Here is a 16,039-nt window from a genome sequence, read left to right as displayed (position 1 = left end):
CGTCAGCACAAGAACTGTTCGTCGGGAGCTTCGTGAAGGGGTCCCATGGCCGAGCAGCCGCACACAAGCCTAAGATCACCATGCGCAATGCCAAGCGTCGGCTGGAGTGGTGTAAAGCTCGCCGCCATTGGACTCTGGAGCAGTTGAAACGTGTTCTCTGGAGTGATGAATCATGCTTCACCATCTGGCAGTCTGATGGACGAATCTGGGTTTTGCGGATGCCAGGAGAACACTACCTGCCTGAATGTAAATTGACAACTGTAAAGTTTGGTGGAGGAGGAATAATAGTCTAGGGCTGTTTTTCATGGTTCGGACTAGGGCCTATAGTTCCAGTGAAGGAAAATCTTAACGCTACAGCATACAAAGACATTCTAGACAATTCTGTGCTTCCAACTTTGTGGCAAAAGTTTGGTTAAGGCCCTTTCCTGTTTCAGCATGACAATGTCCCTGTGCACAAGGTGAGGTCCATACAGAATGGTTTGTGAAGATCAGTGTGGACGAAGATCAGAACTTGACGAGCCTGCACAGAGCCCTGACCTCAACCCCATCAAACTCCTTTGGGATGAATTGGAACGCTGACTGTGATCCAGGCCTAATCGCCCAACATCGGTGCCCGACATCACTAACGCTCTTGTGGCTGAATGGAAGCAAATCCCCACAGGAATGTTCCAACATTTAGTGTAAAGCCTTCCCAGAAGAGTGGAGGCTGTTATAGCAGCAAAGGGGAGACCAACTCCATATTAATGCCCATGATCTTTGGAATGAGGTGTCCACATACTTTTGGTCATGTTGTTTATAAAAATTCACTGCCACGGAACAAATTGAATTCAGACAGAAAATAAAATAAAAAACCTTAGCCAGACTCTCAGGGTATTAAAAATGATCAAATTAAATGTGCTCTTTGACACCACACAATCAGAGAATCCTAATATTTTCCCCAAATATTTTTCCGTCATCTTCCCAGGTCTTAAGACAGGGCCAATGAAATCAAACCCAATCAGGGAGACTAATGGTGATTGGTTGGTTGAGGGTTAGGGATGGTGTTTAGGGCAGGTTAAAATGACCTGCCAGGCAGAGCAGGAAATGTGTACAGACAGACAACAACCAACACAAATACAGTTGAAGTCAGAAGTTCACATACACTTTGGTTGGATTCATTTAAACTTGTTTTTCAACCACTCCACAAATTTCTTGTTAACAAACTATAGTTTTGGCAAGTTGGTTAGGTCATCTACATTGCGCATGCCAAAAGTAATTTTTCCAACAATTGTTTACAGACAGATTATTTCACTTATAATTCACAGAAGTTTACATACATTAAGTTGACTGTGCCTTTAAACAGCTTGGAAAATTCCAGAAAATGATGTCATGGCTTTAGAAGCTTCTGATAGGCTAATTGACATAATTTGAGTCAATTGGAGGTGTACCTGTGGATGTATTTCAAGGCCTACCTTCAAACTCAGTGCCTCTTTGCTTGACATCATGGGAAAATCAAAAGAAATCATCCAAGATCTCAGAAAAACAATTGTAGACCTCCACAAGTCTGGTTCATCCTTGGGAGCAATTTCCAAACGCCTGAAGGTACCACGTTCATCTGTACAAACAATAGTACGCAAGTATAAACACCATGGAACCACGCAGCCGTCATACCACTCAGGAAGGAGACCCGTTCTCTCCTAGAGATGAATGTACTTTGGTGCAAAAAGTGCAAATCAATCCCAGAACAACAGCAAAGGACCTTGTGAAGATGCTGGAGGAAACAGGTACCAAAGTATCTATATCGACAGTAAAACGAGTCCTATATCACCATAACCTGAAATGCCGTTCAGAAAGGAAGAAGCCACTGCTTCAAAACCGCCATAAAAAAGGCAGACTACGGTTTGAAACTGCACATGGGGACAAAGATTGTACTTTTTGTAGAATTTTCCTCTGGTCTGATGAAAGAAAAATAGAAGCGTTTGGCCATAATGACCATTGTTATGTTTGGAAGGAAAAGGGGGAGGCTTGCAAGCCGAAGAACACCATCCCAACCGTGAAGCATGGGGTTGGCAGCATCATGTTGTGAGAGTGTTTTGCTGCATGAGGGACTGGTGCACTTCACAAAATAGATGGCATCATGAGGGAGGAAAATTACGTGGATATATTGAAGCAACATCTCAAGACATCAGTCAGGAAGTTAAAGCTTGGTCGCAAATGGGTCTTCCAAATGGACAATGACCCCAAGCATACTTCCAAAGTTGTGGCAAAATGGCTTATGGACAACAAAGTCAAGGTATTGGAGTGGTCATCACAAAGCCCTGACCTCAATCCTATAGAAAATGTGTGGGCAGAACTGAAAAAGCGTGGGCGAGCAAGGAGGCCTACAAACCTGACTCAGTTACACCAGCTCTGTCAGGAGGAATGGGCCAGAATTCACCCAACTTATTGTGGGCAGCTTGTGGAAGGCTACCCAAAATGTTTGACCCAAGTTAAACAATTCATAGGCAATGCTACCAAATACGAATTGAGTGTATGCAAACTTCTGACCCACTGGGAATGTGATGAAAGAAATAAAAGCTGAAATAAATCATTCTCTCTACTATTATTCTGACATTTCACATTCTTAAAATAAAGTGGTGATCCTAACTGACCTAAGACAGGGCATTTTTACATGGATTAAATGTCAGGAATTGTGAAAAACTGAGTTTAAAGGTATTTGGCTAAGGTGTATGTAAACTTCCAACTTCAACTGTATACACACACACACACACACACACACACACACACACACACACACACACACACACACACACACACACACACACACACACGCACACACACATTGCCAAACTTGACCTATATAAGCCAATGGACACACTAAGATGATACAGTATGAGTAAGTAGTTTTCTGAGAAACGATCCAGGTTCAATATCACATCATGATAATCTTGTTAGCTTGTCCTTACCTTTAAATGACCCTAACAGTGACCGAAGGCCTTCCTTTGAACAGGAAGGTAACATTGAACGGTAAGTAGCACACAGTACAGAACTGACGACACTGTCAGCAGACTGGCACACACACACACACACACACACACACACACACACACACACACACACACACACACACACACACACACACACACACACACACACACACACACACACACACACACACACACACACACACACACACACACAGAGAGACACAGAGAGAGACACACAGAGAGAGAGAGAGACACACACACACAGACACAGACAATTGCCCAGAAAGCAGACAGCCCAGAGGACAGTTTAATGTCAGCGTACAGATCCCTGCAAGCACACAGATAGAGACATTCCATGAGAAGAGCTCATCTTGCCAAACTACCATCTATCACTCATATAATATACAGAACCCAGCACACTGCATGGAATCACGTCACCAAGATTCTAGAATGAGAACATTCCAAAAGAACACTATCGATCACCATCAAATCAAATCAAACTTTATCAGACAGACAGACACGGCTGTTGTCGTATACTGAGTATCTGTATAGAGACCACACACCATGCAGGATTACGTACTGTCCGGCACTGAATCATCTGGTCATCCATGAACCTTTGAACAATTGGTCTGTGCTACGTGCCACTCCACTGTCTTCTTGGTGTTGATTATTCACTTATATACACCAGTGGTGGTTCTCAGCCTATTCCCTATATAGTGAACTACTTTTGACCAGACCCCTATGGGCCCTGGCCAAAAGTAGTTCACGATATTGTGAAAAGGGTGCATTTTGGGACGCACATTTGTCCTAATGGTCAGTTGTCCATGAGGAGGATACTGTAACTGGCACCCGGGGTACTGGCTACAGTAAGCTGAGTGAATGTCCATAGAGGTCATGTATTAACAGTTAGAGCTATAGTAAGCACTTCTTTCATTCTCCTTTTTTGGAAAACATGTCTCCTCTCATTTCTGTTTACAACACTTACATTAAAAGCCTTTTTGACAGCACAGGCTGTGTGTGTGTGTCTGTGCTTGGTGTGTGTTTGGTGTGTGTGTGTTTGGTGTGTGTTTGGTGTGTGTTTGGTATGTGCTTGGTGTGTGTTTGTTGTGTGTGTGCTTGGTGTGTGTGTGTGTGTGTGTGCGTTTGGTGTGTGTGTGTGTTTAGTGTGTGTTTAGTATGTGTTTGGTGTGTGTGTGCTTGGTGTGTGTTTGGTGTGTGTGTGTGTGTGTGTGCGTTTGGTGTGTGTGTGTTTAGTGTGTGTTTAGTGTGTGTTTGTTGTGTGTTTGTTGTGTGTGTGCTTGGTGTGTGTTTGGTGTGTGTGTGTGTGTGCGTTTGGTGTGTGTGTGTTTAGTGTGTGTTTAGTGTGTGTTTGTTGTGTGTTTGTTGTGTGTGTGCTTGGTGTGTGTGTGTGTGTGTGCATTTGGTGTGTGTGTGTTAAGTGTGTATTTAGTATGTGTTTGGTGTGTGTGTGTTTGGTGTGTGTTTGGTGTGTGTGTGTGTGTTTGGTGTGTGTGAGTTTGGTATGTGTGTGTGCGTTTGGTGTGTGTGTGTGTTTAGTATGTGTTTGGTGTGTGTGTGCTTGGTGTGTGTTTGGTGTGTGCGAGTTTGGTGTGTGTGTGTTTAGTGTGTGTGTGTTTAGTGTGTGTTTAGTATGTGTTTGGTGTGTGTGTGTGCGTTTGGTGTGTGTGTGTTTAGTGTGTGTTTAGTATGTGTTTGGTGTGTGTGTGCTTGGTGTGTGTTTAGTATGTGCTTGGTGTGTGTTTAGTATGTGTTTGGTGTGTGTGTGTTTGGTGTGTGTTTGGTATGTGCTTGGTGTGTGTTTGTTGTGTGTGTGCTTGGTGTGTGTGTGTGTGTGTGTGCGTTTGGTGTGTGTGTGTTTAGTGTGTGTTTAGTATGTGTTTGGTGTGTGTGTGCTTGGTGTGTGTTTGGTGTGTGTGTGTGTGTGTGTGTGCGTTTGGTGTGTGTGTGTTTAGTGTGTGTTTGTTGTGTGTTTGTTGTGTGTGTGCTTGGTGTGTGTGTGTGTGTGTGCATTTGGTGTGTGTGTGTTAAGTGTGTATTTAGTATGTGTTTGGTGTGTGTGTGTTTGGTGTGTGTTTGGTGTGTGTGTGTGTGTTTGGTGTGTGTGAGTTTGGTATGTGTGTGTGCGTTTGGTGTGTGTGTGTGTTTAGTATGTGTTTGGTGTGTGTGTGCTTGGTGTGTGTTTGGTGTGTGCGAGTTTGGTGTGTGTGTGTTTAGTGTGTGTGTGTTTAGTGTGTGTTTAGTATGTGTTTGGTGTGTGTGTGTGCGTTTGGTGTGTGTGTGTTTAGTGTGTGTTTAGTATGTGTTTGGTGTGTGTGTGCTTGGTGTGTGTTTAGTATGTGCTTGGTGTGTGTTTAGTATGTGTTTGGTGTGTGTGTGCTTGGTGTGTGTTTGGTGGGTGTTTGGTGTGTGTGTGCTTGGTGTGTGTTTAGTATGTGTTTGGTGTGTGTGTGTTTGGTGTGTGTTTGGTGTGTTGTTGCTTTCTGTTCCTCTCCACAGAGGGACTCCTGTAGGGCAGACATGTACAGTTAGCGCAGCTAAAATAATTGATTTTCTTATTCCCTTCATCTTTTTATATCTCCATCCATCGGCTTGGCAGACTGCCATTCAAGTCTTTTTTCTTGTCATTTATTTCAGGCGTGCTAGCTATCTCTCTCGTTGTTTGCCTCTTTGTTGCTGTGGTGACCTGTTTGCCTCTGTTTTGCCATGGCGAGCTGTTAGCCTCTGTGTTGCAGTGGTTGAGCTGTTTGCCTCTGTGTTGCCGTGGTGAGCTGTTAGCCTCTCTGTTGCCGTGGTTGAGCTGTTAGCCTCTGTGTTGCAGTGGCTGAGCTGTTTGCCTATTTGTTGTGGTGGTGAGCTGTTTGCCTCTGTGTTGCCATGATTGAGCTGTTAGCCTCTGTGTTGCCGTAGTGAGCGCAGGAGAAGTGACTGACACGGACTAACCACTGCGTTCTGACACAGAGAGATGAATGTAGCCTGCTGTGTCCCTCTCCATACACTCAACAACATTCACATTCAAATGGCTTCCGTTAAGCCTATATATCATAATAACAAAGATACATTTAAATCCTCCAAGAGAAGAGTTGAGATTTCCTATACTATGCCTAGTGTGTTGCTGCTGGCAACACCAGGGTTGTGGGTTTGATTCTCACATATACTGAATACCTGTCACTGTCACTGTTGCTTTGGATAAAAGCGTCTGCTAAATTACCATTTTATATTAAAATATTCAAGAACCATCCAAGAAACGACTTGAGATGTATCCTGCATTGACAGCTATATGAGGAACATGACAAAGACCATCCATGTGGCATCCTATGCAGGACAGTAGAATGGGGAACATAACATTGCATCCCAGTGCCTCTCCATCATCCCTTGGAACCATTTCCAAGTACAGATGTAGGATCTTAATTTGATCAATCTTTTATTGCTGAGAATTTTCATGCACAGCAAGACATGCAAACTTGTAGTGTATTCAAGGTTTAAAAAGGCTTCTAAAGGTTGTTATTTCCACTTTAAAATGTCATACTTGATTTGCCGTAACAAAAAGTTTATCAACCCCTACAAAAACTGTTCATTAATTATAATCCACATAATAATTAACATTTCCTGTTGTAGCAAACTGGCTTAAATGAAGATCCTATATCTGTAAAGGGTTGAGCTACAATATATCCTTTATATAGGCTACAGCTTTATGATGAACATATCAAAGACCATGTGACATACTGAGCCATAAAACAGACAGGGGAACATTACCTCCCAGTGCCTTGGAATCCATTTCATTAAGGCCCTTTCTTTATAGGCTGGTGATTCTAATGTGAAGACTGATTCTGTCCGAAATAGCATCATATTCCAAAATATGTGTGTGTGTGTGTGTGTGTGTGTGTGTGTGTGTGTGTGTGTGTGTGTGTGTGTGTGTGTGTGTGTGTGTGTGTGTGTGTGTGTGTGTGTGTCTTTTGTCTCTTTGGTGTGTGTGTGTCTTTTGTCTCTTTTGGAATTGGGTGGAGGGTGTTGGAGTGGCAAAGAAACTGTGAATTGGGTGGAGGGTGTTGGGGTGGCAAGGAAACTGAACTGGGGGCTGGGGTGTAGCTTTAGAGTGATTTCTCATGAGGGAGGGAGGTGGGAGGGAGGGAGGAAACAGACATTCCCTCATTGCTGTGTTCCCAGGGGGCCGAGGGTGTTGGAAGGGTCATGGAGCAAGCAGCCATCGGGGCTTTACAGACTCCGCTACTCCTCCTCTCCACTCAGAGAGGAGGAATGTCAGTTCTAGTAATTCAATTTCTATATCGTCCATAGCTCCCTCCCTCCTGCTGGTACAGACTTGCCTCAGCATTAGGGCTGACATTACTGCTGGTGACTGCTACAGACCCTGCCTCATTGGCCTTTGACCCCATGCTGAAGCTAGTCTTTCATGACAGAATGTTAAACACACACATGGTTCTGGTCATGCTAATTCAGACACTACCTCCATAACCTTGGTCCTACGTCCCCTGCCTACTGTAACATGGAGACCATACTGGTGCAGGCCTGCCTCCATAACCTTGGTCCTACGTCCCCTGCCTACTGTAACATGGAGACCATACTGGTGCAGGCCTGCCTCCATAACCTTGGTCCTACGTGCCCTGCCTGCTGTAACATGGAGACCATACTGGTGCAGGCCTGCCTCCATAACCTTGGTCCTACGTGCCCTGCCTACTGTAACATGGAGACCATACTGGTGCAGGCCTGCCTCCATAACCTTGGTCCTACGTGCCCTGCCTACTGTAACATGGAGACCATACTGGTGCAGGCCTGCCTCCATAACCTTGGTCCTACGTGCCCTGCCTGCTGTAACATGGAGACCATACTGGTGCAGGCCTGCCTCCATAACCTTGGTCCTACGTCCCCTGCCTGCTGTAACATGGAGACCATACTGGTGCAGGCCTGCCTCCATAACCTTGGTCCTACGTGCCCTGCCTGCTGTAACATGGAGACCATACTGGTGCAGGCCTGCCTCCATAACCTTGGTCCTACGTCCCCTGCCTGCTGTAACATGGAGACCATACTGGTGCAGGCCTGCCTCCTCATAGAAATAACATACTAATAGAAGCCGGGCCACACGTTATTGAAGGGGAATGTCTTGTTCTAGTAATTCAATTTCTATATCGTCCATAGCTTTTAAGTAAGAATTTCAGTGTACTGTTTTACACCTGTTGTATCCTGTGCACGTCACAGCCCTGTGACGTAGCTCTGTGTTAGCATGGTGGTGGCTGTTGTAGTCCTGTGTTAGCATGGTGGTGGCTGTTGTAGCCCTGTGTTAGCATGGTGGTGGCTGTTGTAGTCCTGTGTTAGCATGGTGGTGGCTGTTGTAGTCCTGTGTTAGCATGGTGGTGGCTGTTGTAGCCCTGTGTTAGCATGGTGGTGGCTGTTGTAGTCCTGTGTTAGCATGGTGGTGGCTGTTGTAGCCCTGTGTTAGCATGGTGGTGGCTGTTGTAGTCCTGTGTTAGCATGGTGGTGGCTGTTGTAGCCCTGTGTTAGCTTGATGGTGCCTGTTGTAGCCCTGTGTTAGCTTGATGGTGCCTGTTGTAGCCCTGTGTTAGCTTGATGGTGCCTGTTGTAGCCCTGTGTTAGCTTGATGGTGGCTGTTGTAGCTCTGTGTTAGCTTGATGGTGCCTGTTGAAGCTCTGTGTTAGCTTGATGGTGCCTGTTGTAGCCCTGTGTTAGCTTGATGGTGCCTGTTGAAGCTCTGTGTTAGCTTGATGGTGCCTGTTGTAGCCCTGTGTTAGCATGATGGTGGCTGTTGTAGCCCTGTGTTAGCTTGATGGTGCCTGTTGTAGCCCTGTGTTAGCTTGATGGTGCCTGTTGAAGCTCTGTGTTAGCTTGATGGTGCCTGTTGTAGCCCTGTGTTAGCTTGATGGTGCCTGTTGTAGCTCTGTGTTAGCTTGATGGTGCCTGTTGTAGCCCTGTGTTAGCTTGATGGTGCCTGTTGTAGCCCTGTGTTAGCTTGATGGTGCCTGTTGTAGCCCTGTGTTAGCTTGATGGTGCCTGTTGAAGCTCTGTGTTAGCTTGATGGTGCCTGTTGAAGCTCTGTGTTAGCTTGATGGTGCCTGTTGAAGCTCTGTGTTAGCTTGATGGTTACCAATGACCATGCTAACCTCTCTGCATGCCGTCCCACTTTCACATAAGGTCTGAATGATAACACAGAATCAGACATGGACTGTTATATGGAGAGCAGTGCAACAGTGAGCCTGAGAGAGATGAGCATGCAAGGAGGAGGAGGAGGAAGTGAGTTTGGTTTGGATTGATCAGACCGCTGAGGTGTTGTCAGTAGCCTGCCCTAAGCAGTTTGGTACATTCTGCAAACCACTTCAACTATGAAACCTCCCTGCTTAACTTGTACGTGTGCTGATGCACACACACACACACACACACACACACACACACACACACACACACACACACACACACACACACACACACACACACACACACACACACACACACACACAGAGAGAGAGAGAGAACGAGAGCGATAGCGAGAGAGGGCGGGGGGCTGGACGCTAGAAACGTGTTTGTGTGTTTCAGAACCATGGACAGCAGCCTGCTACTGGAAACAAGGCAACTCAATAACCCGAGTTACTACAGTGACTCCAAGTGATACAAAGTGATGATTGCATAGGCCTCCAGATGAATTCATTTTATGAAATGTGTAAAAACGAAGATTCTCTCTCAAGATAATCATTAGTCAATTACTCTAAATGTCAATCCAAAACACAACCTGAACTTGAATTATTAGTGTACCAGGTCTCTTCAACCCTGTTCCTGGAGAGCTACCCCCCTGTAGGTTTTCACGCCAACCCCAGTTGTAACTAACCCGATTCATGTTATCAACCACCTAATTATTAGAATCAGGTGCGCTAGATAAGGGTTGGAGTGAAAACCTACAGGACGATAACTCTCCAGGAACAGGGTTGGAGTGAAAACCTACAGGACGGTAACTCTCCAGGAACAGGGTTGGAGTGAAACCCTACAGGACGGTAACTCTCCAGGAACAGGGTTGGAGTGAAACCCTACAGGACGGTAACTCTCCAGGAACAGGGTTGGAGTGAAAACCTACAGGAGGATAACTCTCCAGGAACAGGGTTGGAGAGCCCGGGGTAGACTGTTGTCTAAAAACAGAACTACACTGCATTTATAGGCTACATAGCTAGATTCCAAAAATATAACGTTAAGTCATGTTTATGTCAAAGAAAGTCTACAACGAATAACAGCTAACATGCACACAGCAAACACATTGTCTGGAGACTGAGTCTTCCACGCCAAGATGAAACAACAACGAAAAGCATCACAAGTTCAAGGCAAATACATACAGCTAGCCATGGGTATAGGCTTAGTAAGACCTTACCTTCACAGATATTTGAAATGTACCTGGTCGCATCAGCAGAGTTGATGTCTTGTTAGATCTCTGTTCCGACCATCACTGAGGCTGGCACGTGAGTCACGGAAAGGCAGACTTGAGTGATAATTATTCGTTTCTTTCTGTCACTGCTTGACTGAGACCCTAACAGTTGTGTTAACCCCTCCAGTGTCACCATATGACCCCCGTATGGAAAAGTGACCAGTACAAAACAAAACGTTACATGAATAACTATTTAATACGAACTATAAAATGGATTTAAGGCATAGACTAAAATATGAGTTAATAATGTCTACCAAAATCACAACGAAATTATCTCAAAATGAATAGTGTTAAGTCCACGTTGTTTATTTGTGTCGCTCTCCTCTCGTTCCGCTCTCCAACTCATTCATATAGGATAGAAAAGTCATATAGAGGCCAATTCCAGGCTCCTTTCAATTCACATGCAACGCAAAAACAAAATATCCAAAGCCCCTTAAAATAATCTCAAAATACGTCCAACGAAACGACAAAAATATATGTTCTGATAAGGCATGCAGCCATATACCACCAGCGCCCGGTTGGACAGAGTTTGATCGGTTGTATTGTGACTGCCTGGTATCTGCTGGGTATCTTTAAAATAGCGTCCTTACACCCATACCGTGCATAACAAAAGCATGTGTAACGGTCACAAAGCAGTTTTCCACAATTAGAAGTGGTCAGATTTCCCGAGGGTCCTTTGAGAAAGAACCGTCAGGGATTTGAAACTGTTCTTTCTCCCCTCCCCGTTTTGGCTCCGCTGGTAGGCTTGTGGCTGCAGTTGGTTCGGTTAGTCCATCGGTGAATGTAGCCCGTATTCCTGACACTCTGGTAGTGGCCCTATAATTCCTGTACTGGGCGGTTTGTTCGTTATAACCTACCTGTGTAGCGTATTTCCTCGCGCTCGCAGCGCAAATGGAAACCAGCAGGCTAAAAAATGATCGGCATTGGTGGTTCAATCGAAAGCGTTGAGATTGAGACAGAAGAAAGACACCTACGAAAATCTCACCGCTGAATAGAGTAAACCGCGGCTGAGCAGACAGAGCAGAGAAAGTGGTCATTTAAGTCAGCGCTCCTCGTAGCCTATGCCCAAATGCTCATGTAGTATATGGCTGCTGTAAAACTGTGACAAATTTAATCATTACAATATCGAGTCTTGAGATTCAGCCTTTGGAGAGATGTCGACGTGAAGACCATCCCTAAGAGTTAGATTCGACACCTCTGTCCTATTCTCATCTTCGACAGGAGGACTGTATGAGAATAGAAACTCATCACATGAATTGCCCACTTTTCGTGAAGCGATTATGAACCGCTGCAATTTCCTAGGCTACACTAGTTTACTCTCACTGCAAGTTTTGTTATATTTCTGTCCACTTTGGTAGATTACAACATTGTCTGTCTTTATAGCCTATTTCAGACATTTCTCACGACTGTTTGTGTGTTTCAGCAGCACGGCCTCATCAACATGTGACACACACTGACCGAAATGTGCCATGGATAACAACTTAGCTATAAGAATGCATGTGTTATACTCCTTACAATGCATAAGGAATTATAATATAACATTTATAATAATTCATAAAACATTTATACACACTTATAAGTGTTTATAATGGCTTATTCATGAAAGTTATTTGAAAGTGTCCGAAGAAACATTGGGAGCAAAGAGAGAGGAGAGAGGAGAGAGCAGAAAGAGAGCGAGAGCGATAGTACAGAGACCAGAGAGAAGAGAGAGAGAGAGAGAGCAGAGGGGCACAGAGAGAGAGAGAAATATATGTTTACCATGCCAAAAAAGCACCTTAAATTGAAACTAAATTGAAAGAGTGAAAGAGGAGAGAGAGGGAGCAGCAGCTTGAACACAGAGAACAGAGAGAGCAGAGAGAGCAGCGATAACAGAGAACAGAGAGAACAGAGAGAGCAGAGAGGGAAGAGAGGGCAGAAAGGGCAGAGAGCAGAGAGAGCAGAGAGAGCAGAGAGGGAAGAGAGGGCAGAAAGGGCAGAGAGCAGAGAGAGCAGAGAGAGCAGAGAGGGAAGAGAGGGCAGAGATAACAGATAGGGAAGAGAGCAGAGAGAGCAGAGAGGGAAGAGAGGGCAGAGAGCAGAGAGAGCAGAGAGAGCAGAGAGGGAAGAGAGGGCAGAAAGGGAAGAGAGCAGAGAGAGCAGAGAGGGAAGAGAGGGCAGAGAGCAGAGAGAGCAGAGAGAGCAGAGAGGGAAGAGAGGGCAGAAAGGGAAGAGAGCAGAGAGAGCAGAGAGAGAAGAGAGGGCAGAGATAACAGAGAGGGAAGAGAGGGCAGAGAGCAGAGAGAGCAGAGAGAGAAGAGAGGGCAGAGATAACAGAGAGAACAGAGATAACAGAGAGGGAAGAGAGGGCAGAGAGGGCAGAGAGCAGAGAGAGCAGAGAGAGCAGAGAGAACAAATCAAATCAAATCAAATTTATTTTTATATAGCCCTTCGTACATCAGCTGATATCTCAAAGTGCTGTACAGAAACCCAGCCTAAAACCCCAAACAGCAAGCAAAGCATGTGAAAGAAGCACGGTGGCTAGGAAAAACTCCCTAGGAAAAACTCCCTAGAAAGGCCAAAAACCTAGGAAGAAACCTAGAGAGGAACCAGGCTATGAGGGGTGGCCAGTCCTCTTCTGGCTGTGCAGGGTGGATATTATAACAGTTAAAATGTTCATAAATGACCAGCATGGTCAAATAATAATAATCATAGTAGTTGTCGAGGGTGCAACAAGCACGTCCGGTGAACAGGTCAGGGTTCCATAGCCGCAGGCAGAACAGTTGAAACTGGAGCAGCAGCACGGCCAGGTGGACTGGGGACAGCAAGGAGTCATCATACCAGGTAGTCCTGAGGCATGGTCCTAGGGCTCAGGTCCTCCGAGAGAAAGACAGAAAGAGAGAAAGAGAGAATTAGAGAGAGCATATTTAAATTCACACAGGACACCGGATAAGACAAGAGAAATACTCCAGATGACCCTAGCCCCCCGACACATAAACTACTGCAGCATAAATACTGGAGGCTGAGACAGGAGGGATCAGAAGACACTGTGGCCCCATCCGATGATACCCCGGACAGGGCCAAACAGGCAGGATATAACCCCACCCACTTTGCCAAAGCACAGCCCCCACACCACTAGAGGGATGTCTCCAACCACCAACTTACCGTCCTAAGACAAGGCCGAGTATAGCCCACAACGATCTCCGCCATGGCACAACCCAAGGGGGGGGGCGCCAACCCAGACAGGAAGACCACGTCAGTGACTCAACCCACTCAAGTGATGCACCCCTCCCATGGACGGCATGGAAGAACACCAGTAAGCCAGTGACTCAGCCCCTGTAATAGGGTTAGAGGCAGAGAATCCCAGTGGAAAGAGGGGAACCGGCAAGGCAGAGACAGCAAGGGCGGTTCGTTGCTCCAGCCTTTCCGTTCACCTTCACACTCCTGGGCCAGACTATACTTAATCATAGGACCTACTGAAGAGATAAGTCTTCAGTAAAGACTTAAAGGTTGAGACTGAGTCTGCGTCTCTCACATTGGTAGGCAGACCATTCCATAAAAATGGAGCTCTATAGGAGAAAGCCCTGCCTCCAGCCGTTTGCTTAGAAATTCTAGGGACAAATAGGAGGCCTGGGTCTTGTGACCGTAGCGTACGTGTAGGTATGTACGGCAGGACCAAATCGGAAAGATAGGTAGGAGCAAGCCCATGTAATGCTTTGTAGGTTAGCAGTAAAACCTTGAAATCAGCCCTTGCCTTAACAGGAAGCCAGTGTAGGGAGGCTAGCACTGGAGTAATATGATCAAATTTTTGGGTTCTAGTCAGGATTCTAGCAGCCGTATTTAGCACTAACTGAAGTTTATTTAGTGCTTTATCCCGGTAGCCGGAAAGTAGAGCATTGCAGTAGTCCAGCCTAGAAGTAACAAAAGCATGGATTAATTTTTCTGCGTCATTTTTGGACAGAAAGTTTCTGATTTTTGGCAATGTTACGTAGATGGAAAAAAGCTGTCCTTGAAACAGTCTTGATATGTTCTTCAAAAGAGAGATCAGGGTCCAGAGTAACGCCGAGGTCCTTCACAGTTTTATTTGAGACGACTGTACAACCATCCAGATTAATTGTCAGATTCAACAGAAGATCTCTTTGTTTCTTGGGACCTAGAACAAGCATCTCTGTTTTGTCTGAGTTTAAAAGTAGAAAGTTTGCAGCCATCAACTTCTTTATGTCTGAAACACAGGCTTCTAGCGAGGGCAATTTTGGGGCTTCACCATGTTTCATTCAGAACAGAAACATTCAGAACAACAGAACATTCAGAACAGAGAGGGAAGAGAGGGAAGAGAGGGCAGAGAGGGCAGAGAGAGCAGAGAGGGCAGAGAGGGCAGAGAGGGCAGAGAGCAGAGAGAGCAGAGAGAACAGAGAGCAGAGAGTAGAGAGAGCAGAGAGAGCAGAGAGAGCAGAGAGTGCAGAGAGTAGAGAGTAGAGAGAGCAGAGAGAGCAGAGAGAGCAGAGAGAGCAGAGAGAACAGAGAGAGCAGAGAGAGCAGAGAGGGCAGAGAGGGCAGAGAGGGCAGAGAGCAGAGAGAGCAGAGAGTAGAGAGAGCAGAGAGAGCAGAGAGAGCAGAGAGAACAGAGAGAGCAGAGAGAGCAGAGAAGGCAGAGAGGGCAGAGAGGGCAGAGAGCAGAGAGAGCAGAGAGAACAGAGAGAGCAGAGAGAGCAGAGAGAGCAGAGAGTAGAGAGAGCAGAGAGAGCAGAGAGTAGAGAGAGTAGAGATAACAGAGAGGGCAGAGAGTAGAGAGAGCAGAGAGAGCAGAGATAGCAGAGAGAGCAGAGAGAACAGAGAGGGAAGAGAGGGCAGAGAGCAGAGATAACAGAGGGCAGAGAGTAGAGAGAGTAGAGAGAGCAGAGATAACAGAGATAACAGAGAGAACAGAGAGGGAAGAGAGGGCAGAGAGGGCAGAGAGCAGAGAGAGCAGAGAGAGCAGAGAGGGCAGAGAGGGCAGAGAGGGCAGAGAGTAGAGAGAGTAGAGAGAGCAGAGATAACAGAGAGAACAGAGACAACAGAGAGAGCAGAGAGAGCAGAGAGTAGAGAGAGTAGAGAGAGCAGAGATAACAGAGAGAACAGAGAGGGCAGAGAGGGCAGACAGTAGAGAGAGAACAGAGAGCAGAGAGTAGAGAGAGCAGAGAGAGCAGAGAGTAGAGAGAGTAGAGATAACAGAGAGGGCAGAGAGTAGAGAGAGCAGAGAGAGCAGAGATAACAGGGAGAACAGAGAGGGCAGAGAGGGCAGAGAGAACAGAGAGGGCAGAGAGGGCAGAGAGGGCAGAGAGGGCAGAGATAACAGAGAGAGAGAGCAGAGAGAGCAGAGAGAGCAGAGAGAACAGAGAGAACAGAGATAACAGAGAGGGAAGAGAGGGCAGAGAGCAGAGAGAGCAGAGAGAGCAGAGATAACAGAGAGGGCAGAGAGGGCAGAGAGTAGAGAGAGCAGAGATAACAGAGAGAACAGAGAGAGCAGAGAGAGCAGAGAGTAGAGAGAGCAGAGATAACAGAGAGAACAGAGAGGGCAGAGAGGGCAGACAGTAGAGAGAGTAGAGAGAGCAGAGAGAACAGAGAGAACAGAGAGAGCAGAGATAACAGAGAGAGCAGAGAG

At 46.0% G+C, this 16,039-nt stretch overlaps 1 protein-coding gene across 1 annotated transcript in view; it reads right to left on the bottom strand.

Moving 5' to 3' along the window:
• The window catches only part of LOC106568425 (protein FAM163B-like), a 44,547-nt gene extending 32,865 nt beyond the window's left edge, over positions 1 to 11,682 (bottom strand). The window contains exon 1 of the mRNA XM_014138746.2: positions 10,369 to 11,682. The gene's annotated coding sequence lies outside the window, so the exon portion shown is untranslated. The remainder of the gene's footprint in view (positions 1 to 10,368) is intronic.
• Positions 11,683 to 16,039: the final 4,357 nt, after the last annotated feature.

The sequence above is a fragment of the Salmo salar genome, chromosome ssa13 (genome assembly GCF_905237065.1).
Source record: "Salmo salar chromosome ssa13, Ssal_v3.1, whole genome shotgun sequence".
NCBI lineage: Eukaryota > Metazoa > Chordata > Actinopteri > Salmoniformes > Salmonidae > Salmo > Salmo salar.
Note: the sequence above shows the minus strand (reverse complement) of the source record. Positions and strands in the feature narration are given on the sequence as shown.